Consider the following 25,973-nt stretch of genomic DNA (forward strand, 5'->3'; position numbering starts at 1 on the left):
ATTGTATTTCTGTAAGAATATGTCATATTTCTCTTGTACAGTCTTCTTGCTCATAATATTACTCCACTCAATATCAGCAAAATAAATCCTTAATTTTTCAATATCCACTTTTGCATAATTTAATCTCTCCTTTATAATCCTCTCTGTAACTTATCTTCCTCCTGCATTTGCATCTCTAATGTCACATGATCACTTTTCCTCTTTGGACTAAGGTATTGTATGATTGGAGAGGACTTTGGTTTCTTTGTGAAAACTAGGTCAAGTAACAATGGTTCTTCTTCCCCCCTGTGCCTTGTTGACTCCTCCACCCACTGGTCCATTGTATTAACCATAGTCAACTGTAACACTTTCTCACTCCACTGCCCAGCATTATCCATTACTTCCATCTCTCTCCAGTTTATTTTTTTTACAGTTAAAGTCTCCAACTAAGAGTATTCTTTTATCTCTTTGTATCATGTTATCTAGCACTTTCTCCTTTTCCCTTTCCTCCAAGTTCATATCTCTTTTTATCCATATTTCCTTGTGATCAACATCATCGGCCAGCTTCCCTTTTCTAGCCATACTCGTAATTTCTTTTACAGCGACTTGAGATCTCATTTTCACCTTCATTGGTCTCCTACCTTTTTCACTGTATTTTCCCAGCCTAATCACTTCCTCCACTTCCTGGTCAAATTCTTGTGTGCTGTCTTGTACTTGTTTGATAACAGTTTTGGCCGTTTCCCTTTCTTCATGTTCTCATGAATTTGTTTGGGTTTTTCTATTATCTCATCTCATAAATCATGAAGCTTTTTTTCTTGTCCACTGCATCCCGCACCAAATCTCCCTTTTCCTTGATAACTTCTATTGTATACAGCGTCTTTCGTGTTTCCTGAATTTGTTTCCTTACCACTTCTGAAAATTTGTCTTTTTCTTCTTCTTGCTCCCTTTTCCACTAATTTCTTAGTTCTTTCAACTTGTTATCATGTAGACCACCTTGTGCCCTGTCTGTAATCCCGTCCTGCACTTTATCTTGCAAGCTCTTTAAAGAGCTTTCATAATTTTAGATTGTGGTTTTTAGAATGTCATTTTGCTTCCTTATTTCCTGAATCTCTTCTTTCAATTCCTGGTTTATTGCACTGACTTTCTCACATTCAACTACTCTCAATTTCAGGGCTGTGTTCTCTGTTATCAGTCGGTCTTGTTTCTCCATGAGACGACATCACCTCCTTCATATATCTTAATTCTCTTTCTACATTAATAAGCCTTCTCATATTACCTCATTCATCCTGGAAACCCGAGAAATCCTTTTCCATATTATAATCAGTCAGTTTCCTTAAACCAATAGGCGTTTCTATAAGGCATTGGTTATCACTCGGCATATGTTTTGATTCCGCCATACGCCTGGCAGTGCTGCTTGGTTCCATCTCTCTCGTTATTCATTTCCTATATGTGATCTAACACTTATTTGATTTGGAGATGGGAGAACCTATGGCCCCCTCTCCCCCTGTACATACGTGTAGGCCTGAGTCCAACTCCTTTTCTAGTATTCTCTGCGAGCTACTCAGATGCGTGTGTCCCGCTCGACGGCTGCGCTCCGTGTGTGTATTTACTTAGGTGTATTTACCTAGTTGTAATGTACAGGGTTTGAGTGGGGCTCATAGTGTCCTGTCTCCATATCTCTATTTATCTAGTTTTTCCTTAAAGTTATGAGCACTATGTGCTGTGACAATTCCATTATCCAATGCATTCCATTTTTCCACCATTCTGTGTGTATTCACCTAGTTGTAATTTTACAGGGTCTGGGTATCATACTCGTGTGGCCCCGTCTCCATATCTACACACATCCAACTTTCCTTTAAAACTATGCACACTCCTCGCTGACACCACCTCCTCACTCAAACCATTCCACACCTCCACACATCTCTGTGGGAAACTATATTTCTTCACATCCTTCAAGCATATTCCCTTGGCTATCTTTTTACTATGTGATCTCGTAGTTCTATTTCAATTTTCCTCTCTCAACATCATTTGTTCATTATCCACTTCATCCAAACTGTTCAACAGTTTATAAACCTGTATTAAATCTCCTATTTCTCTTCTTTGTTCCAAGGTAAGCAAATTAATTTCTTTTAAACTCTCCTCATAGGTCATTTCTGCCAATTTCGGTACCATTTTTGTTGCCATTCTCTGCAATCTCTCCAACTTCCTTATATGCTTCTTTTTATAAGGGGACCAACCCATCCCAGCATATTCCAATCTTGGTCTAATTACTGTACTAATTAATTTCTTCATCATATCTTTATCCATATAATGAAAGGCTAATCCAATATTTCTAATCAAATTATATGTTTCTCCAAACATCTTGTCAATATGAGCCTCAAACTGTCTATGGTCTTGTATTATCACTCCCAAATCCTTTTCCTTTTCCACCTTTTCAACACTACTCCTTCACCCATCTTATATGACCCTCTTGGCCGTCTTCCACTCTTCCCCATCTCCATTACATGACTTTTGCTCAGATTAAATTCCATCTCCCACCTCTTGCTCCACTCCCAAATCCTATCCAGATCTGCCTGTAAAATTTCACAATCTTCTTCACTCTTCACATACCTACACAACTTGCATCATCCGCAAACAAATTAATATAACTGTTTACTCCTCTGGCATATCATTAATATAGACAAGGAAAAGTATTGGTGCCAGCACTGAACCTTGTGGGACTCCACTCTCCACCACCAACCAGTCCGACTTTGCATCCCTTATTACCGTTCTCATCTCCCTCCATCTCAAGTAGTTTTCCATCCACTTTAACACTTTTCCCTTCAGTCCTCCATAAATCTCTAATTTCCATAGCAGTCTCATGTGAGGTACCTTGTCAAAAGCTTTTTTTAAATCCAAATATACACAGTCCATCCATCCCTCTCTCTTGTATTTTGTCAACCACTCTTGAATAAAAGCTCAGTAGATTTGTTACACATGACCTCCCTTTCCTAAAGCCAAATTGATGATCCGATAATAACTTATGATCCTCCAGGAACTGTATCCAATATTTCTTTATCACCCTCTCACAAATCTTACCGACCACACTTGTTAAAGACACAGGTCTATAGTTAAGAGGCTCTTCTTTACTGCCTCCCTTATAAATGGGCACCACTTCAGCTCTTTTCCACTCTACCGGTACTTCCCTGGTTTCTAATGAGCACCTTATAATATCATATAATGGATCTATCAATTCTTCTCTACATTCCTTCAATAATTTTCCTGAAACTTCATCTGGTCCCATCGCTTTATCATCTTTAAGTTCCTCCAACATTTTATATAACTCCTTTTAGGTATCTTAATGTCATCCATGTGCACATTTCCTTCTACATTCTGAGGCTTTACAAACATTGTTTCTTTAGTAAATACTTGTTGAAACCTATTATTTAGCAATTCTGCAATATTCTTAGGGTCATCTACTATTCTTTGCTCTCCTTTTAATCTTTCAATGGACTCTCTCTTTTTAAGTTTACCATTTATGAACCTGTAAAACAATTTTGGATGTTCCTTACTTTTGTCTACAATATCTTTTCAAATTTTCTTTCTTCCTCCTCCTTACCCTCACATACTCATTTCTTGCCACTCTATAATTCTCCTTATTTAGTATATTCCTGCTCTTTTCCATCTTTTCCAAGCCACATCTCTCTTTTCTTTAGCCTTAACACAAGTTGCATTAAACCAATCCTTTCTTCCTTCCTCTCTCGGTTTATACTTTGGTACAAATTTTATAACTCCTTCTTTATAATATTTCATAAAAATCTCATATTTTTTTTGCACTTCTCTGCTTTGTAACATCTCCTCCCAATCTAATGTTCTGAAATAGTTTTCAAATTTTCTGTGTCCATCTTTCTATAATTCAATCTACCACTCCTGTATGTCTCATCTCTCCTTCGCTGTGTTATTGCCATCTGCATTTCCATAACCACATGATCACTCTTCCCCAATGGACATTCATATTGTATATCCCCACATAGGTACACTTCTCGTGTTAACACCAAATCCAGTCTAGCCGGTTCATCATCTCCTCTATATCTAGTATTTTCTTTCACCCTCTGTTCCATCATATTTTCCATCATTAGATTAAGGAATCTCTCCCCATGCTTCCTCTCCAACACCACTTACTAGATTTTCCCAATCCACTTCTTTACAATTAAAATCTCCTACTAGTATCACCTTTCTTTTTTTCAGTTAATACACTTTCCAAACTCTGTAAAGTATCCTTGATCATATTGTAGTATTCCCTTAACCCCTTCGCGCCGGATGTTAAAAAAGCCCGCCTGTATGATATACGGGTGGTAGTGCCGCACGCCTGAGCTGGAAACTCGTGCAAGGTTGTCATACTTGTCGTCTTTGTGTATTATGCTGCTATTTTTTAGTCACTATATCGCCTTCGAAGAGGAAAGTGAACACTTCTCTCTTCGGAGAAAGAGAGAGAGAGAGAGTGTGTAACATTTACTAATATTTTAGACACAAGCGGGATGCATGTAGCTTATCTTTCGAGAGGAAGAGGGGAGGGAGGAGAGGAGAGGAAAAAGAAGGAGAAAGAGAGAGAGAGAGAGATTAGAAAATTTGTTGTTTTGTTGTTGTGTGTGTGTGTGTGTGTGTGTGTGTGTGTGTGTGTGTGTGTGTGTGTGTGTGTGTGTGTGTGTGTGTGTATTTACCTAGTTGTATTTACCTAGTTATAGTTTTACAGGGCCTGGGCTTTATGCTCGTGTGGTCCCGTCTCCATATCTACACTTATCCAATTTTCTTTAAAACTATGTACACTCTTTGCTGATACCACTTCCTCACTCAAACTGTTCCAAGTCTCAACACATCTTTGGAAACTAAATTTTTAACATCTCTCAGACATCGTCCCTTCCTTAGTTTCTTACTATGCGATCTTGTGCTTCTAAAGTCATATTCTTCTCTCAGGATCAGTTTCTCATTATCCACTTCATCCATTCCGTTAATCAATTTATAAACTTGTATCAGATCCCTCTCTCTTCTCTGCTCCAAGGTTGGTAGATCCATTGCCTTTAGTCTCTCCTCATATGCCATCCCTTTAAATTCTGGAACCATTCTTGTAGCCATTTTTGTAGTCTCTCTAATTTTCTTATGTGTTTCTTTTTATGGGAGTCCACACAACTCCTGCATATTCCAATCTAGGTCTTATTTTAGTACTTATCAATTTCTTCATCATTTCCTTGTCCATATAGTGAAATGCTACTCCAATATTCCTTAGCAAATTATACGTCTCTCTGAAAATTCTATCAATATGGCTAACCGGTTGATTATTTTCTTCCATTGTCACTCCCAAGTCCTTTTCCTTTTTTACTTTTTCTAGTTCTACTCCATCTCCCATCTTATAGATTCCCACTGGTTGTCTTTCACTTTTTCCCATTTCCATGACATGGCTTTTGTCCACATTGAATTCCATCTCCCATTTTTTGCTCCATTTCCAGATCTTGTTTAAGTCTTCCTGTAGTATTTCACAATCCTCTTTTGTTTAATGACTCTGCACAGTTTTGCATCGTCTGCAAACAGATTTATGTAGCTGTTCACTCCTCTGGCATGTCATTTATATATACGAGAAAAAGTATTGGTGCCAATACTGACCCTGTGGCACTCCGCTGTCTACTGTTCTCCACTTGGACTTCATATCTTTAACTATCGTCCTTATTTCTCTCCCCTTAAGTAATTCTTCATCCATCTCAATGTGCTTCCTTTTAAGCCACCCTTCTCCTCTAACTTCCATAGTAATCTTTCATGTGGCACTTTATCAAAAGCCTTTTTAGATCTAAATAAATACAGTCAATCCATCCTCTCTCTCTTGTACTTTATCAACTATTCTAGAGTAGAAACTCAATAAATTTGTCACACATGACCGACCTTTTCTAAAACCAAATTGGCTATTTGATAATATTTTGTTGTCTTCAAGAAACTCGATCCATTGCTTCTTTATTACTTTTTCACACATCTTGCATATTACACTAGTTAGTGATACCAGTCTGTAATTTAAAGGTTCTTCCTTCCTTCCGCTCTTATATATGGGAACCACCTCAGCTCTTTTCCACTCCACTGGCACTGTTCCATTTTCTATTGAGCATTTTATGATGTTGTATATTGGACTTGCTAGTTCTTCCCTACATTCTTTCAGTATTCTGCCTGAGACTTCATCCGGTCCCATTGCCTTTTCCTCATCCAATTCCGTCATCAACTTTTTTATTTCAAGCTTGGTTACTTTAATCTCTTTCATATAGACAGTCTCTCTATTACCCTGTGGTCTTTCAAATTTGGATTCCTTAGTAAAGACCTCATGAAATTTACTATTTAACAGTTCTGCCATACTTTTTGGGTCTTCCACCATTCCGTTCTCTCCTTTTAACCTTTCTATTGTTTCTTTTTGTCTTATTTTTCCATTTATGAATCTGTAGAACAATTTTGGTTGTTCCTTACATTTTTCGACAATGTCCTTTTCATAGTTCTTTTCTTCTTCCTTTCTCACCTTAGCATATTCATTTCTTGCTGTTTTGAAGTTTTCCTTATTTTCTGGATTTCTGTTTCTTCTCCACCTTTTCCATGCTCCATCTCGTTTCTCCTTTGCCCTAGCACATCTTGCATTAAACCAATCTTTCTTTCCTTCTTCTTTAGGTCTATATTTCGGAACATATTCCCTGACCCCAGTTTTGTATATTTCTAAAAATAAGTTATATTTCTCTTGAACCGTTAATGAGTTTTCCATCTCCTCCCAGTTTACATTTTTAAAATAGTTCTTGAGATTCTCCATATCTGCCTTTCTGTAATTTAATCGGTCTCCTTTGTATGATTCATCTCTAGCTTCCTTTCCTTCTTCTATATCCATCTCTAATATTACATGGTCACTCTTTCCCAATGGGCACTTGTATCTTATATCATCGTTAATTTTTTTTTTTTTTTTTTTTTTTTTTACATTACAAGGGCACTGGCCAAGGGAAAACAGTGTTGGAAAAAAAAATCCCGCTGGTTGCCAGGCCCTGTTAAAAGGAAAGTAGAAAGAGAAAACAAAAAATCTAAAAGGAGGGTCCAGTTAACGTAAGAGGTGTCTTGACACTCCTCTTTGAAAGAGTTTAAGTCATAGGCAGGTGGAAATACAGACACAGGTAGAGAGTTCCAGAGTTTACCAGTGTAGGGAATGAAGGAGTGAAGATACTGGTTAACTCTTGCATTAGGAAGATGGACAGAATAGGGATGAGAAGAAGTAGAGAGTCTTGTGCAGCGAGGCCGCAGGAGGGGGAAGGCATGCAGTTAGCAAGTTCAGAAGAGCAGACAGCATGAAAACAGCGGTAGAAGACAGATAAAGATGCAACATTGCGGCGGTGACTTAAAGAATCAAGACAGTCAGTTAGAGGAGAAGAGTTGATAAGACGAAAAGCTTTAGATTCCACCTTGTTTAGTAAAGCTGTGTGTGGATCCCCCAGACATGAGAGCCATACTCCATACACGGGCGGATAAGGCCCTTGTACAGAGCAAGCAGCTGGGAGGGAGAGAAAATGGACGAAGACGCCATAGGACACCTAACTTCTTGGAAGCTGATTTAGCAAGAGTAGAGATGTGAAATTTCCAGTTTAGATTTTTAGTGAAGGATAGACCGAGTGTGTTTAATGTAGAGGAGAGGGAAGTTGAGTGTTATTGAAGAAGAGAGGATAGTTGTCTGGAAGGTTATGTCGAGTAGATAGTTGTAGAAATTGAGTTTTTGAGGCATTGAACAAAACCAGGTTTTCTCTGCCCCAATCAGAAACAAGTGAAAGATCAGAAGTTAGGCGTCCTATAGCATCTCGCCTTGAGTCATTTAATTGTTGTTGGGTTGGGCGTCTGTTGAACGCTGTTGAATAATGCAGGTGGTATCATCAGCATAGGAGTGGATAGGGCATTGAGTCAGATTTAGGAGATCATTGATGAATAATAGAAAGAGAGTGGGTGATAGGACAGAACCCTGTGGAACACCACTGTTGATAGTTTTAGGGAAGAACAGTGACCGTCTACTACAGCAGCAATAGAACGATCGGAAAGGAAACTGGAGATGAAGGTACAGAGAGAAGGATAGAATCCGTAGGAGGGTAGTTTAGAAATTAAAGATTTGTGCCAGACTCTATCGAAGGCTTTCGATATGTCAAGGCCGACAGCAAAGGTTTCACCGAAGTCCCTAAAAGAGGATGACCAAGATTCAGTTAGGAAAGTAAGAAGATCACCAGTAGATCTGCCTTTACGGAAACCATACTGGCAATCAGAGAGAAGGTTGTGAGCTGATAGATGCCTCATTATCTTCCTATTAAGGATAGACTCAAAGGCTTTAGAAAGGCAGGAAATCAAAGCTATAGGGCGGTAGTTAGAAGGATTGGAGTGGTCACCTTTTTTAGGGACAGGTTGAATGTGAGCAAACTTCCAGCAAGAAGGATAAATAGAAGTAGAGAGACACAGATGAAAGAGTTTGACCAGGCAGTGAGCGAGTTCGGAAGCACAGTTTTTGAGAACAACAGGAGGGACTCCATCCGGACCGTAAGCCTTCCGAGAATCAAGGCCAGAGAGGGCCAGGAAAACGTCTTTATAAAGAATTTTAATTTTAGGGATGAAGTAGTCAGAGGGTGGAGGAGTAGGAGGAATATGCCCAGAATCATCCAAAGTTGAGTTGGTAGCAAAGGTTTGAGCGAAGAGTTCAGCTTTAGAAAAGAAGAGACAGCTGTAGAGCCATCTGGATGAAGTAAAGGAGGAAAGACGAAGAAGTAAAGTTGTTAGAGATATTATTGGCTAGATGCCAGAAATCTCGAGAGGAGTTAGAATTGGAAAGACTTTGACATTTTCTATTGATGAAAGAGTTTTAGTAAGTTGGAGAATAGATTTGGCATGATTACGAATAAATCCTTAATTTTCAATATCCACTTTTGCATAATTTAATCTCCTTTATAATCCTCTCTGTAACTTATCTTCCTCCTGCATTTGCATCTCTAATGTCACATGATCACTTTTCCTCTTTGGACTAAGGTATTGTATGATTGGAAGGACTTTGGTTTCTTTGTGAAAACTAGGTCAAGTAACAATGGTTCTTCTTCCCCCCTGTGCCTTGTTGACTCCTCCACCCACTGGTCCATTGTATTAACCATAGTCAACTGTAACACTTTCTCACTCACTGCCCAGCATTATCCATTACTTCCATCTCTCCAGTTTATTTTTACAGTTAAAGTCTCCAACTAAGAGTATTCTTTTATCTCTTTGTATCATGTTATCTAGCACTTTCTCCTTTTCCCTTTCCTCCAAGTTCATATCTCTTTTTATCCATATTTCCTTGTGATCAACATCATCGGCCAGCTTCCCTTTTCTAGCCATACTCGTAATTTCTTTTACAGCGACTTGAGATCTCATTTTCACCTTCATTGGTCTCCTACCTTTTTCACTGTATTTTCCCAGCCTAATCACTTCCTCCACTTCCTGGTCAAATTCTTGTGTGCTGTCTTGTACTTGTTTGATAACAGTTTTGGCCGTTTCCCTTTCTTCATGTTCTCATGAATTTGTTTGGGTTTTTCTATTATCTCATCTCATAAATCATGAAGCTTTTTTTCTTGTCCACTGCATCCCGCACCAAATCTCCCTTTTCCTTGATAACTTCTATTGTATACAGCGTCTTTCGTGTTTCCTGAATTTGTTTCCTTACCACTTCTGAAAATTTGTCTTTTTCTTCTTCTTGCTCCCTTTTCCACTAATTTCTTAGTTCTTTCAACTTGTTATCATGTAGACCACCTTGTGCCCTGTCTGTAATCCCGTCCTGCACTTTATCTTGCAAGCTCTTTAAAGAGCTTTCATAATTTTAGATTGTGGTTTTAGAATGTCATTTGCTTCCTTATTTCCTGAATCTCTCTTTCAATTCCTGGTTTATTGCACTGACTTTCTCACATTCAACTACTCTCAATTTCAGCTGTGTTTTCTGTTATCAGTCGGTCTTGTTTCTCCATGAGAGACATCACCTCCTTCATATATCTTAATTCTCTTTTACATTAATAAGCCTTCTCATATTACCTCATTCATCCTGGAAACCCAGAAATCCTTTTCCATATTATAATCAGTCAGTTTCCTTAAACCAATAGGCGTTTCTATAAGGCATTGGTTATCACTCGGCATATGTTTTGATTCCGCACGCCTGGCAGTGCTTGGTTCCATCTCTCGTTATTCATTTCCTATATGTGATCTAACACTTATTTGATTTGGAGATGGGAGAACCTATGGCCCCCTCTCCCCCTGTACATACGTGTAGGCCTGAGTCCAACTCCTTTTCTAGTATTCTCTGCGAGCTACTCAGATGCGTGTGTCCCGGCTCTGCGCTCCCTGTGTGTGTATTTACTTAGGTGTATTTACCTAGTTGTAATGTACAGGGTTTGAGTGGGGCTCATAGTGTCCTGTCTCCATATCTCTATTTATCTAGTTTTTCCTTAAAGTTATGAGCACTATGTGCTGTGACAATTCCATTATCCAATGCATTCCATTTTTCCACCATTCTGTGTGTATTCACCTAGTTGTAATTTTACAGGGCCTGGGTATCATACTCGTGTGGCCCCGTCTCCATATCTACACACATCCAACTTTCCTTTAAAACTATGCACACTCGCTGACACCACCTCCTCACTCAAACCATTCCACACCTCCACACATCTTTGTGGGAAACTATATTTCTTCACATCCTTCAAGCATATTCCCTTGGCTATCTTTTTACTATGCGATCTCGTAGTTCTATTTAAGTTTTCCTCTCTCAACATCATTTGCTCATTATCCACTTCATCCAGTCCGTTCAACAGTTTATAAACCTGTATTAAATCTCCTCTTTCTCTTCTTTGTTCCAAGGTAAGCAAATTCATTTCTTTTAATCTCTCCTCATAGGTCATTTCTGCCAATTCCGGAACCATTTTTGTTGCCATTCTCTGCAATCTCTCCAACTTCCTTATATGCTTCTTTTTATAAGGGGACCAAACCACTCCAGCATATTCCAATCTTGGTCTAATTACCGTACTAATTAATTTCTTCATCATATCTTTATCCATATAATGAAGGCTAATCCAATATTTCTATCAAATTATATGTTTCTCCAAACATCTTATCAATATGAGCCTCAAACTGCCCATGGTCTTGTATTATCACTCCCAAATCCTTTTCCTTTTCCACCTTTTTCAACACTACTCCTTCACCCATCTTATATGACCCTCTTGGCCGTCTTCCACTCTTCCCCATCTCCATCACATGACTTTTGCTCAGATTAAATTCCATCTCCCACCTCTTGCTCCACTCCCAAATCTTATCCAGATCTGCCTGTAAAATTTCACAATCTTCTTCACTCTTCACACACCTACACAACTTCGCATCATCCGCAAACAAATTAATATAACTGTTTACTCCTCTGGCATGTCATTAATATATACAAGGAAAAGTATTGGTGCCAGCACTGAAGCCTTGTGGGACTCCACTCTCCACCACCAACCAGTCCGACTTTGCATCCCTTATTACCGTTCTCATCTCCTCCATCTCAAGTAGTTTTCCATCCACTTTAACACTTTTCCTTTCAGTCCTCCATAAATCTCTAATTTCCATAGCAGTCTCATGTGAGGTACCTTGTCAAAAGCTTTTTTAAATCCAAATATACACAGTCCATCCATCCTCTCTCTTGTATTTTGTCAACCACTCTTGAATAAAAGCTCAGTAGATTTGTTACACATGACCTCCCTTTCCTAAAGCCAAATTGATGATCCGATAATAACTTATGATCCTCCAGGAACCGTATCCAATATTTCTTTATCACCCTCTCACAAATCTTACCGACCACACTTGTTAAAGACACAGGTCTATAGTTAAGAGGCTCTTCCTTACTGCCTCCTTATAAATGGGCACCACTTCAGCTCTTTTCCACTCTACTGGTACTTCCCTGTTTCTAATGAGCACCTTATAATATCATATAATGGATCAATCAATTCTTCTCTACATTCCTTCAATAATTTTCCTGAAACTTCATCTGGTCCCATCGCTTTATCATCTTTAAGTTCCTCCAACATTTTATATAACTCCTTTTAGGTATCTTAATGTCATCCATGTGCACATTTCCTTCTACATTCTGAGGCTTTACAAACATTGTTTCTTTAGTAAATACTTGTTGAAACCTATTATTTAGCAATGCTGCAATATTCTTAGGGTCATCTACTATCCCTTGCTCTCCTTTTAATCTTTCAATGGACTCTCTTTTAAGTTTACCATTTATGAACCTGTAAAACAATTTTGGATGTTCCTTACTCTTGTCTACAATATCTTTTCAAATTTTCTTTCTTCCTCCTCCTTACCCTCACATACTCATTTCTGCCACTCTATAATTCTCCTTATTTAGTATATTCCTGCTCTTTTTCCATCTTTTCCAAGCCACATCTCTTTTCTTTAGCCTTAACACAAGTTGCATTAAACCAATCCTTTCTTCCTTCCTCTCTCGGTTTATACTTTGGTACAAATTTCATAACTCCTTCTTTATAATATTTCATAAAAATCTCATCTTTTTTTCACTTCTCTGCTTTGTAACATCTCCTCCCAATCTAATGTTCTGAAATAGTTTTTCAAATTTTCTGTGTCCATCTTTCTATAATTCAATCTACCACTCCTGTATGTCTCATCTCTCCTTCGCTGTGTTATTGCCATCTGCATTTCCATAACCACATGATCACTCTTCCCCAATGGACATTCATATTGTATATCCCCACATAGGTACACTTCTCTGTTAACACCAAATCCAGTCTAGCCGGTTCATCATCTCCTCTATATCTAGTATTTTCTTTCACCCTCTGTTCCATCATATTTTCCATCATTAGATTAAGGAATCTCTCCCCATGCTTCCTCTCCAACATGTGTGTGTGTGTGTGTGTGTGTGTTTACCTAGTTGTATTTACCTAGTTATAGTTTTACAGGGCCTGGGCTTTATGCTCGTGTGGTCCCGTCTCCATATCTACACTTATCCAATTTTTCTTTAAAACTATGTACACTCTTTGCTGATACCACTTCCTCACTCAAACTGTTCCAAGTCTCAACACATCTTTGCGGAAACTAAATTTTTAACATCTCTCAGACATCGTCCCTTCCTTAGTTTCTTACTATGCGATCTTGTGCTTCTAAAGTCATATTCTTCTCTCAGGATCAGTTTCTCATTATCCACTTCATCCATTCCGTTAATCAATTTATAAACTTGTATCAGATCCCTCTCTCTTCTCTGCTCCAAGGTTGGTAGATCCATTGCCTTTAGTCTCTCCTCATATGTCATCCCTTTAAATTCTGGAACCATTCTTGTAGCCATTTTTGTAGTCTCTCTAATTTTCTTATGTGTTTCTTTTATGGGAGTCCACACAACTCCTGCATATTCCAATCTAGGTCTTATTTTAGTACTTATCAATTTCTTCATCATTTCCTTGTCCATATAGTGAAATGCTACTCCAATATTCCTTAGCAAATTATCGTCTCTCTGAAAATTCTATCAATATGGCTTACCGGTTGATTATTTTCTTCCATTGTCACTCCCAAGTCCTTTTCCTTTTTTACTTTTTCTAGTTCTACTCCATCTCCCATCTTATAGATTCCCACTGGTCGTCTTTCACTTTTTCCCATTTCCATGACATGGCTTTTGTCCACATTGAATTCCATCTCCCATTTTTTGCTCCATTTCCAGATCTTGTTTAAGTCTTCCTGTAGTATTTCACAATCCTCTTTTTGTTTAATGACTCTGCACAGTTTCGCATCGTCCGCAAACAGATTTATGTAGCTGTTCACTCCTCTGGCATGTCATTTATATATACGAGAAAAAGTATTGGTGCCAATACTGACCCTGTGGCACTCCGCTGTCTACTGTTCTCCACTTGGACTTCATATCTTTAACTATCGTCCTTATTTCTCTCCCCCTTAAGTAATTCTTCATCCATCTCAATGTGCTTCCTTTTAAGCCACCCTTCTCCTCTAACTTCCATAGTAATCTTTCATGTGGCACTTTATCAAAAGCCTTTTTTAGATCTAAATAAATACAGTCAACCCATCCCTCTCTCTTGTACTTTATCAACTATTCTAGAGTAGAAACTCAATAAATTTGTCACACATGACCGACCTTTTCTAAAACCAAATTGGCTATTTGATAATATTTTGTTGTCTTCAAGAAACTCAATCCATTGCTTCTTTATTACTTTTTCACACATCTTGCATATTACACTAGTTAGTGATACCGGTCTGTAATTTAAAGGTTCTTCCTTCCTTCCGCTCTTATATATGGGAACCACCTCAGCTCTTTTCCACTCCACTGGCACTGTTCCATTTTCTATTGAGCATTTTATGATGTTGTATATTGGACTTGCTAGTTCTTCCCTACATTCTTTCAGTATTCTGCCTGAGACTTCATCCGGTCCCATTGCCTTTTCCTCATCCAATTCCGTCATCAACTTTTTATTTCAAGCTTGGTTACTTTAATCTCTTTCATATAGACAGTCTCTCTATTACCCTGTGGTCTTTCAAATTTGGATTCCTTAGTAAAGACCTCATGAAATTTACTATTTAACAGTTCTGCCATACTTTTGGGTCTTCCACCATTCCGTTTCTCCTTTTAACCTTTCTATTGTTTCTTTTTGTCTTATTTTTCCATTTATGAATCTGTAGAACAATTTTGGTTGTTCCTTACATTTTTCGACAATGTCCTTTTCATAGTTCTTTCTTCTTCCTTTCTCACCTTAGCATATTCATTTCTTGCTGTTTTGAAGTTTTCCTTATTTTCTGGATTTCTGTTTCTTCTCCACCTTTTCCATGCTCCATCTCGTTTCTCCTTTGCCCTAGCACATCTTGCATTAAACCAATCTTTCTTTCCTTCTTCTTTAGGTCTATATTTGGAACATATTCCTGACCCCAGTTTTGTATATTTCCAAAAATAAGTTATATTTCTCTTGAACCGTTAATGAGTTTTCCATCTCCTCCCAGTTTACGTTTTAAAATAGTTCTTGAGATTCTCAATATCAGCCTTTCTGTAATTTAATCGGTCTCCTTTGTATGATTCATCTCTATCTTCCTTTCCTTCTTCTATATCCATTTCTAATATTACATGGTCACTCTTTCCCAATGGGCACTTGTATCTTATATCATCGTTAATTGGTATATCCCTTGTAAAAACTAGGTCTAATCTTGCCGGCTCATCGTTTCCTCTGAATCTTGTGTTTTCCTTTACTCTTTGGACCATCAAATTATCTATCATTAGGTTCAGGAATCTATCTCCCAGGCATCTTCCCCATACCACTTTCATAATTTTCCCAGTCTACCTCCTTACAGTTGAAATCTCCTACCAATATCACTTTTCTCCTTTCCTTAATGATTCTTGTAAGACTCCTTATTGTGTCATCTATCATGTCTCTATATTCTTGGTTAGTCCATGAGTTTGTTTTTGGTGGCACATATGTTCCAATGATTGTTAACTCCTTTTGTTAATATGCATCTTAACATACAGTATTTCTGATTTTCCTTCCCAAACTCCACTTGATTTACCACTATCTCCTTCCTTAACATCATCATGACTCCTCCTCCTCCTTTACCCACTCTGTCTCTCCTCCATATATTATACCTTTTATCTATGTCTATTTTATTGCCTCATTTAACTTTGTTTCCACCAGGCATACAATATCTGGTTCTTCTTTCTTTATGTAATCTCTTAATTCTAATTTACTAGATAAAATCCCATCTATGTTTGTATACATCATTTTAATCTCTTGTTCTTATCATTTTAGTTAAACTTGCTCCATTCTTTTCTCTTCTTTCTCTTTTATATACCATTTCCTTATCCTGTCTCCTATAATTCTCCAAAAATGCCTTCTTCTCCTCCTCTGACCTTTCATTATTTTTTCTCTTGCTTCTGCCACCAGTTCATTGTGTCTCTTCCTTTCCTCCTCGTTTCTATTTTATATATATATTTATATATATATCTTTGCAACCTTCTGTTTCTCTGAGTTTTGTTTTCTATATAGTACTTCTTCTGCTGCTGCTTGTGATTTTAGTAATATCTTAATTGGTCTCACTGTTCCTTCTTGATATGGTCCCATTCTATGGATTTCTTCTACTTCCTCTTCTAAGTTCTGTCTATCCTCGTCATTCAGATGTTTTAGTAGGTCTTTTACTGATTTCATTTCGTCTTTTTCCTTCTTGGTCTATATTTAACATTTTTTCTTTCAGTCCAAAATAATTACACTCTTCTTTTTTTCCAATTTCTCTTACTAAATTTTCTTTTTCTTGAGGACTCCTATCATTTTGCTTGTCATATTTTCATCTCTTTCTTTTAACTGTTCTTGAAATACTTCTTGAAATGATTCCTTGTCTTTCTTATTTTGGATTCTCCATGCTTGTACTTCTTTTTTAATCACGTCTTGTACTCTTTCTTCTTCTTTGTTAACTAGATCTTTTAGCTTCTCTTTTTCTTTCTCAGCTTTACCGAGTCCCTCTTCCATCAATTTCTTGTAGTTCACTATTTGGACTTTTAATTTTTCACTTTCGGTTTTTAGCCTAGTTTTGTTTTCTTCCACTCTTTTTATCCTTTCTTTCAATTTCTGGAGCTCTTTATCCTGTTCTTCATTCTCTTTCATTCTCATATTCTCCTTTATCAATTTATCTAATTTATGTTCGATAGTCAAGACTCTATCAAATAGTGAAGTTTGCGCTATATCAAAGCCTTCAAATTCTTTCTCCCTCACCAACATTGTCATCATCAGCTTTCATTCTTTCCCTTGTCACATACCTGCATTTAGATGGAATCTATTTCTCACTCATTATTATTTCACTGTATTCATTGAGTCATTCTCAGGCCACTGCAAACCCCTAGTGAAGATCAGCTGATTCTACCTTTATTGCATGCTTCCTTTGCGTCTGTCTGTGTATTTACCTAGTTGTAGTTTACATCTTTATCTCGTTCTCCATATCTACACTTATCCAATCTTCTTTAGTGTGCACACTCTGACAACACTTCTTCATCTAAACTGTTGTCTCAATACAGGAAACTAATTTTTTAATATCTCTCAGACACTTTTCTCAGCTTTTTACTATGCGATCTTGTGCCAGATGTCATATTCTTCTCTCAGATCAGTTTCTCATTATCCACTTGGTCCATTCCGTTGAACTTGTATCAGCTTCTTTGTTCCAGGTTGGTAGATCCATAGCCTTTAGTCTCTCTCTCATATGTCATCCCTTCAAGTTCTGGGACCATTCTTGTAGCCATTTTTGTAGCCTCTCCAATTTTCTTATGTGTTTCTTTTATGAGAGGTGTGTGTGTGTGTGTGTGTGTGTGTGTGTGTGTGTGTGTGTGTGTGTGTTTACCTATTTGTATTTACCTATTTGTGTATTACAGGGCCCGAGCTAAGCTCTCTGTGTCCTGTCCTTGTCCATTCCTGTCATATCTCTCTTTCATCTGATTGACACACACTCAATGACATGACTGCTCAGTTTATTCCACTTATCAATGCTACGATGCGGAAACTGTATTTTCTCACGTCATTTAGACAGATGTCCTTTATTAGCTTTTTCCATGTCCTCGGAGATAATTACTTGTGGTCACCTTTATCAACTCTCTATCCAGTATGTCAATCTTGTTCACCAATTTATACATAGTTATCATGTCTCCTCTTGTTCTTCTCTCTTCTAATGTGGTCAGCCCCAGCTTCCTCAGTCTTTCCTCATAGTCTAACTCCCTGAGTCCTGGTACCATCCTTGTTGCCAGCCTCTGTACCCTTTCTACCTTCTTCACATTTTTCTTCATATATGTGACCAGACACATGCTGCATATTCTAGCTGGGGTCTTATTAAGGTACATAATATCTTCTTCATCATTCCTTCATCTAGGTAGTGGAATGCAAGGCCAATATTTTGAAGCATGTTGTATGTTTTCAAAAAAATCTTGTTAATGTGTTTCTCCGGTGACAAAGTGTTTTGCACAGTTACTCCTAAGTCTTTCTCCTCATTGGTCTCTTTAATTTTCTCATCACCCAGTCTGTAATCCCTGTTTGGTCTGTATCTACTTCTTCCCATTTTCATAACATGGGTCTTGTCTATATTAAATTCCATCTGCCACTCTTTACTCCACTCATATATTTTATCAAGATCTTCCTGTAACTTGTTACAATCTTCCACATTCTTTACTCTCCTCATAATTTTAGTATCGTCCGCAAACATGTTCATATAACTGTCAATTCCTACTGGCATATCATTAACATAAATCAAAACATGATGGGACCCAGCACTGACCCTTGTGGAACTCCACTGGTTACCTTCTTCCACTCGGACTTCTTTCCTCTCACCACTGTTCTCATTTCTCTTCCCATTAAGTAATTTTCCATCCATTTTGCTAGTTTATCATTTACTCCTCCAGTCATCTTTAGTTTCCACATCAGTCTATTGTGTGGTACTTTATCAAAGGCCTTTCTCAAGTCCAGGTAGATAGCATCCACCCATCCCTCTCTATGTTGCAGTATGTCAGTCACTCTTGAATAAAAACATAATAAATTGGATACACACGATCTTCCTTTTCTGAAACCAAACTGCCTTTCACTCAGAATGTTTTCACTTTCTAGATACTCACTCCACTTAGCTTTAATTACTTCTTCACATACCTTGCACAATATACTAGTCAACGATACTGGTCTATAATTTAGCGGTTCCATTCTACTACCATTCTTATATATAGGCACAATGTCAGCTCTTTTCCACTCTTTCGGGACTAATCCTGTTCGTATGGAGGTATCCACAATATCAAATATGGGGTTCAACAATTGATCCTTACATTCTTTTAGCAACCTCCCAGATATGCCATCAGGCCCCATTGATTTATTAATATCCAGATTGCTTATAATTTTCCTTACATCTTCCTTAGTAACCATGATGTCCTGCATTTGCTTTATTTCCGTAGGCCTTCCTCCCATAAAATGCTCCTCCTTTGTAAACACTTTGCAAAAGTTGTCGTTCAAAATTTCAGCTATCTCTCCAGCATCTTCATATACTTCTTCCCAGTTTTTTACCTTTTCTATTGCCTCCCTTTTATTTAGTTTTCCATTTATGAATTTGTAAAACATTTTGGGTCACTATCACAGTTTTCCACCACCCTCTGTTCATATTCCTTCTGTGCTGTTCTCCTTACTTCAACATATCTATTCCTTGCTGTTTTGTAAACTTCCTTGATAATACATCACTGCTTTTCTTAAGTTTCTTCCATGCCTTTTTTTTGTTCTTTTTTGCTTCTTCACAATTTCTATTAAACCACTGTTTATTATTTAAAGTCCCTTTCTGTAATATGGCACAAACTTTTTCACAGCAGAGTTATACAAATCCATAAATCTATCGTATTTCAATTGCATATCTCTTTCCTGGTATACCACGGACCAGTCAATTTCATTAAAGAACTCCCTTATATGGTTATAATTTGCCCTAGTATAATTTAATTTTTCCTCCTGTTCCACAATCTTATTCATGCTTAATTCTGTATCCAGCTCAAAGCTTAGGACATCATGATCGCTTTTTCCCAAGGGACTTTCATGTTCAATTTCCTCTTTTAGAGATTCCCTAGTAAATACCAAATCCAACCTTGCTGCAACATCTGTCCCCTGCACCTTGTTGGTGATCTCACCCACTGTGCCATCAAGTTGTTTGTTGCTACCTTTAACAATTCCTCTGCCCACTCACCACCATTCACCACTTGTAGTCTTCCACACTATTTCTTTACAATTAAAGTCTCCAACTATCATCACTCTATCCTTTCTGATGAGTTCTTGCTTCATTCTGTCTAGAGTATTTCTCATCACTATTTGGTACTGTTCATATTCCCAAGCACTGGTTCTGGGTGGTATGTATACTGTTATGATATTAATGTCCCTCTTGCTATCTGTTATAAGCATACTTATCACTTCCTCATTTCTCTTACTATAGTTCACCTCCTTCACTATCAGATCATCCTTAGTAAGAACCATTATACCACCACCACCTTTATTTTTTCTATCATTTCTCCATACTTTGTAGTGTTTTACAATAAACCAGTCTAGCTTTATTTCGGGCCTTAGCTTTGTTTCCACTACACATATTATGTCCAGTTCGTTATTTCTTAGGTAATCCATACATTCTAGCCTCTTAGACAGAAATCCATCTATGTTCGTGTAAGTCACTTTTATTCCATTCCTAGTCTCATTCTTCCATGTAATGCCTATTCCGTCTGTTTTATCCACCACTTCTTTAGCCTCCCATTTCTCGTCCTCCAAAAAAAACTTGATCTTTTCCTCCTCTGTTCTTTCGTCATTCCTCTCCTTCACTTCAGATACTAGCTCCTTCATCTTCATTCTCTCATCTTGTGACATATTTCTTCTTATGTAAATTGTTTTGGTTTCCTCAGAGTCCTTAAGTTTCCAAGCCCTTCTCAACAAGGCCTCCGCTGCCACCTGAGACTTTAATTTCAATTTTAATGGTCTATACTTGCCTTCCTGAAAAGCTCCCAATCTCACACAATCTTCTACCTCAGCATATAGGTCCTCTTCTTCCACAGAGATCTTGTTCAGTAAAGACTTAATCTTGTCATTTTCCTTATCCCTCCTGTCCTGCCAGTTCCTGTTAGTTTCCTCCTGCAATCCTATTATGATCACACATTTTTTCTTTTCAGTGATATCTCTCACCACATACTCATTTTCCTTTAGTGCCTTTACCATTTCCTCTGTAATCCCTTTATTTTCCTCTTCCTGCTTTTTACTATCTCCCTAAACAACCTTTGTACCTCCAGATGTTCATGATTCACTTCTTTCATCCTAGTGTCAATTAGATTAAGACATTCCTCTTTCTTCAAGTCCCCTTCGGATATTTTTATCTCCATTTCCATGAGTTTAGCCTTCATTTCTTCATTGTTTCCTTAGTTGTTGGTTTTCTTTCTCCATCTCTACTTTTTCCTTCAACAGCTCTTTATTCTCTAGCGTTAACAAGTAGATCTCTTTTTTAAATGAATCATTCTCTAGAACTCTATCCAGTTTTTCTTCTATTGACAAAATGCTTAGGAACTTACTCTCCAGCGCCTGGATTCTTGCATCCATGTCAAGTTTCTGCAGTCCTTTTGGCGTAGTAATAAAACCTTCAAGTCTCTAGTTTGCCTGGACGCCATTTTTGTTGTTGTCAGCTGATTACGGCCCCACATCACCGTCCACTCCTCTCAGGATCACTCTCCATATCACTCACTTTCAACACTAAGAGACAGTAGGACATTTCGGACACAAAACTTAGAGTTACCGGGCCCTGTAATACCATAGGTATTTTCTTTCTTCCTGCGCATCGGAGACAGCCATCCTCTCTGTGTGTGGTGTGTGTGTGTATTTACCTAATTGTATTTACCTAATTGTAACATACGGAAAAGAGCTATGCTCGTGTTGTCCCGTCTCCATATCTATTAATGTCCAGCTTTTCTTAAAATCATGAATATTCCTTGCGTTGACCACTTCCACGTCTAAACTATTCCATGCTTCCACCCTTCTATGAGGAAGCTATATTTTTCACATCTCTCCTATAAGTGGCCATTTTAGTTTTTCCCATGCCCTCTCGACATTCTTTCATTCCACATACACAGATCTTCCCTATCCATTTTTCCATGCCAATCATCACTCTGTATATTGCTATCAGGTCTCCCCTTTCTCTTCTGTTTTCCAGGGTCGGAAGTTGCATTCTTTTCAGTCTGTCTTCATAAGTCAAATCTCTTAAGTCAGGCACCATTTTGTTGCAGCCCTCTGTACTTTCTCTAGTTTCCTTATGTGTTTCTTTAAGTTCGAGCCCACTGTATTGTTGCATATTCAAGCCTCGGTCTTATCATTGCAGTAATTATTTTCTTCATCATTTCTTCATCTAAATATCTGACGCCACTCTTATGTTCCTCAATAAGTTCAATACTTCTCCAATTATTTTGTTTATATGTCTCTCTGGCGATAGGTCATTGGTAATTGTCACCCCAAGGTCTTTTCTTCATGACTGGTTTTATGTCTTCATTTCCTATCTTGTACATACTCCTGATTCTTCTTTCACTCTTGCCAAACTCTATTTTCTTGCATTTTGTCGTGTTGAACTCCATTTGCCATGTACAGCTCCATTTCCATATTCTGTCCAAGTCTTCCTGGAGTAGTTCGCAATCTTTGTCACATCTCACTTTTCTTAACAATTTTGCATCGTCTGCAAATAGGCTCACATAACTGGACACCCCATCCACCATGTCATTTATGTAGACCGCGAACATTACTGGTGCCAACACTGATCCCTGTGGAACTCCACTCTCCACCAATCCCCATTCTGATGGTCTGTCCTTAATTATTGTTCTCATTTCTCTTCCTACCAAAAGTCTTCCATCCATTTTAGTAAACTGCCATGCACTCCTCCTACCATTTCAAGTTTCCAGATCAGTCTCTGGTGTGGTACCTTATCAAAGGCCTTTTTTAAATCCAGATATATTCCATCAGCCCAACCATCTCTTTCCTGTATTACATCTATCACCCTCGAATAGTAACATATCAGGTTTGTCGTGCATGAACGCCCTTTTCTAAAACCAAATTGACACTCACAAAGTATGTCATTTTCTCCAAGAAGTCTGTCCATCTATTCTTCACCACCCTCTCACACATCTTAGCTACCACACTTGTAAGTGACACTGGTCTATAGTTCAATGGGTCTCTCTTGTTACCTGATTTATAGATTGGGACAATGTTAGCTCTTTTCCAGTCTTGGGGCACTACACCTTCCCTTAATGAGGCATCAATTACTTCACAAACTTTTTCTGCCAGTTGCTCCTGCATTCTCTTAAAATCCATCCTGATACCCCATCAGGTCCCACAGCTTTTCTCACTTCTAAACTCCCCATCATGTTCTTGATCTCCTCCACAGTTACTTGAAACTCCTTCATAATCCCTTTCTGTTCCATTACCAGTGGTTTGTCAAAAGCAGTCTCCTTTGTGAATACCTTCCGAAAGCATCCATTCATAGCCTCTGCCATTTCCTGGGATCTTCACTGCATACTCCATTTACTTCTAAACTTTCAATACTTTCTCTATTTTTGATGTTGTTGTTCACATGTCTGTAAAAAGCCTTGGTTGGTCTTTACATTTATCAATTATATCCTTTTCTTGTTTCTTTCTTTCTTCTCTTCTAATCAACACATATTCATTTCTTGCTCTTTTGTAACTTTCCACTGCTTAATCCGTCTTTTCCTTCTCCACCTCTTCCATGCATCCTCTTTTCTTGTTCTAGCCTTTTCACATCTATCGTTAAACCAGTCCTGCTTTCCAACTTCTCTATGTTGTCTTATTGGTACAAATTTTTCTCACCTTCTTTGTATATTTTTATAAATTCCTTCCACTTTTCATTTGCTCCTTAGCACTCTTGAATTTCATCCAATTTGTCTCTTGAAAGAATTTCTTTAGGTTTCCAAAATCTGTCTTGGCATAATTCCATCTTCCCACTTTATATTCTTCATTTCTTCTAGATTTCTCTTCGTCTATCACCTTGAACTCCAAAACTGCATGATCACTCTTTGCCCTTAATTATTGTTCTCATTTCTCTTCCTACCAAAAAGTCTTCCATCCATTTTAGTAAACTGCCATGCACTCCTCCTACCATTTCAAGTTTCCAGATCAGTCTCCAGTGTGGTACCTTATCAAAGGCCTTTTTTAAATCCAGATATATTCCATCAGCCCAACCATCTCTTTCCTGTATTACATCTATCACCCTCGAATAGTAACATATCAGGTTTGTCGTGCATGAACGCCCTTTTCTAAAACCAAATTGACACTCACAAAGTATGTCATTTTTCTCCAAGAAGTCTGTCCATCTATTCTTCACCACCCTCTCACACATCTTAGCTACCACACTTGTAAGTGACACTGGTCTATAGTTCAATGGGTCTCTCTTGTTACCTGATTTATAGATTGGGACAATGTTAGCTCTTTTCCAGTCTTGGGGCACTACACCTTCCCTTAATGAGGCATCAATTACTTCACAAACTTTTTCTGCCAGTTGCTCCCTGCATTCTCTTAAAATCCATCCTGATACCCCATCAGGTCCCACAGCTTTTCTCACTTCTAAACTCCCCATCATATTCTTGATCTCCTCCACAGTTACTTGAAACTCCTTCATAATCCCTTTCTGTTCCATTACCAGTGGTTTGTCAAAAGCAGTCTCCTTTGTGAATACCTTCCGAAAGCATCCATTCATAGCCTCTGCCATTTCCTGGGATCCTCACTGCATACTCCATTTACTTCTAAACTTTCAATACTTTCTCTATTTTTGATGTTGTTGTTCACATGTCTGTAAAAAAGCCTTGGTTGGTCTTTACATTTATCAATTATATCCTTTTCTTGTTTCTTTCTTTCTTCTCTTCTAATCAACACATATTCATTTCTTGCTCTTTTGTAACTTTCCCACTGCTTAATCCGTCTTTTCCTTCTCCACCTCTTCCATGCATCCTCTTTTCTTGTTCTAGCCTTTTCACATCTATCGTTAAACCAGTCCTGCTTTCCAACTTCTCTATGTTGTCTTATTGGTACAAATTTTTCTCACCTTCTTTGTATATTTTTATAAATTCCTTCCACTTTTCATTTGCTCCTTAGCACTCTTGAATTTCATCCAATTTGTCTCTTGAAAGAATTTCTTTAGGTTTCCAAAATCTGTCTTGGCATAATTCCATCTTCCCACTTTATATTCTTCATTTCTTCTAGATTTCTCTTCATCTATCACCTTGAACTCCAAAACTGCATGATCACTCTTTGCTAAAGGGCACTCCACCCTCATCTCCTCAATGACCATTGGCTCTGTACTAAAGACCAAGTCCAGTCTTGACGATGCTCCTCTCCTCCAAACCTAGTATCTTCTTTGACCCACTGAGTTAACACATTTTCCATTGCCAGTGTCAATAGTGTATTTCCCCATGTTGTCTCTGATCCTTCCATTGACCAGTCCTCCCAACACACCTCTTTACAATTAAAATCTCCCATCATTATAGTTCGTTCACAGCCACCCAACATTTCTTCCAGACATGTTCCTGTATCACTTATCATTTCTTCATATTCCTGTACTGACCATGCATTTGTCTTAGGTGGTACGTACACCACTATGTAGTGCCTCTTTTTCCTTCATTAGTTTCTGCTCTGATCTTTAGCACTTCTGCCTTTCCCATACCTTCTTTCACTTGATCCACCTTTATATCTTTTTTAACCAGCAACATCACTCCTCCTCCCATCTTACCTACTCTATTTCTTTTCCAAACATTATATTTCCCTTCTCCAACCATCATCAGGTCTTCTCCCTCTCTCAGTTTTGTTTCAGTAAGACCCACAATATCTGGGTTCTTGTCCCTCAAGTAATCGTTGAGTTCTAAAATCCCCGATATCACTCCATTTATGTTGGAATACATTACATTCCGTGTGTGTGTGTGTGTGTGTGTGTGTGTGTGTGTGTATAAGGCATAGTATGCAAGAGAGGGGCAACCCTCACAACCCTACTTTTGAGATAATTGCATTTAAATTTATTGATGATTACTACTATGAAAATGGTCAAAATGTATTACAATTATGCATGAAATGAAAGGCCTAGGGTAGTTTTGTTATGCCATGTAGTTTTTTTTTTTTTTTTTTATTTATCTTTTAGATTGTGTGTGTGTGTGTGTGTGTGTGTGTATGTTTTGTATTTTTGGTTATGGCCACAAATTAAATTCACTTCCTACTCCCCATTTTTATAAAACATGAATTTACTAAAGATATTGTGTTAAAAAATATGTGTTAGGATTTAGTTTTATCCTTTATATTGGCTTGAGATATTTAAGTTCTTTATCAGGAACAATTGCCTTTATGTTCTGAAATTGCCCTTAGCTGATTTACCAACCCAATAATATACTGTGACTTTTCATGATAGGCACTATCTAGTAGTCT

General features: G+C 37.9%; 1 protein-coding gene across 8 annotated transcripts in view; it reads left to right on the forward strand.

Moving 5' to 3' along the window:
* LOC123505626 overlaps positions 1–25,973 on the forward strand; it is a 133,543-nt gene that overhangs the window by 105,419 nt on the left and 2,151 nt on the right. The window lies entirely within an intron of this gene.

Source organism: Portunus trituberculatus, chromosome 18, assembly GCF_017591435.1.
Source record: "Portunus trituberculatus isolate SZX2019 chromosome 18, ASM1759143v1, whole genome shotgun sequence".
In the NCBI taxonomy this organism is placed as follows: Eukaryota; Metazoa; Arthropoda; class Malacostraca; order Decapoda; family Portunidae; genus Portunus; species Portunus trituberculatus.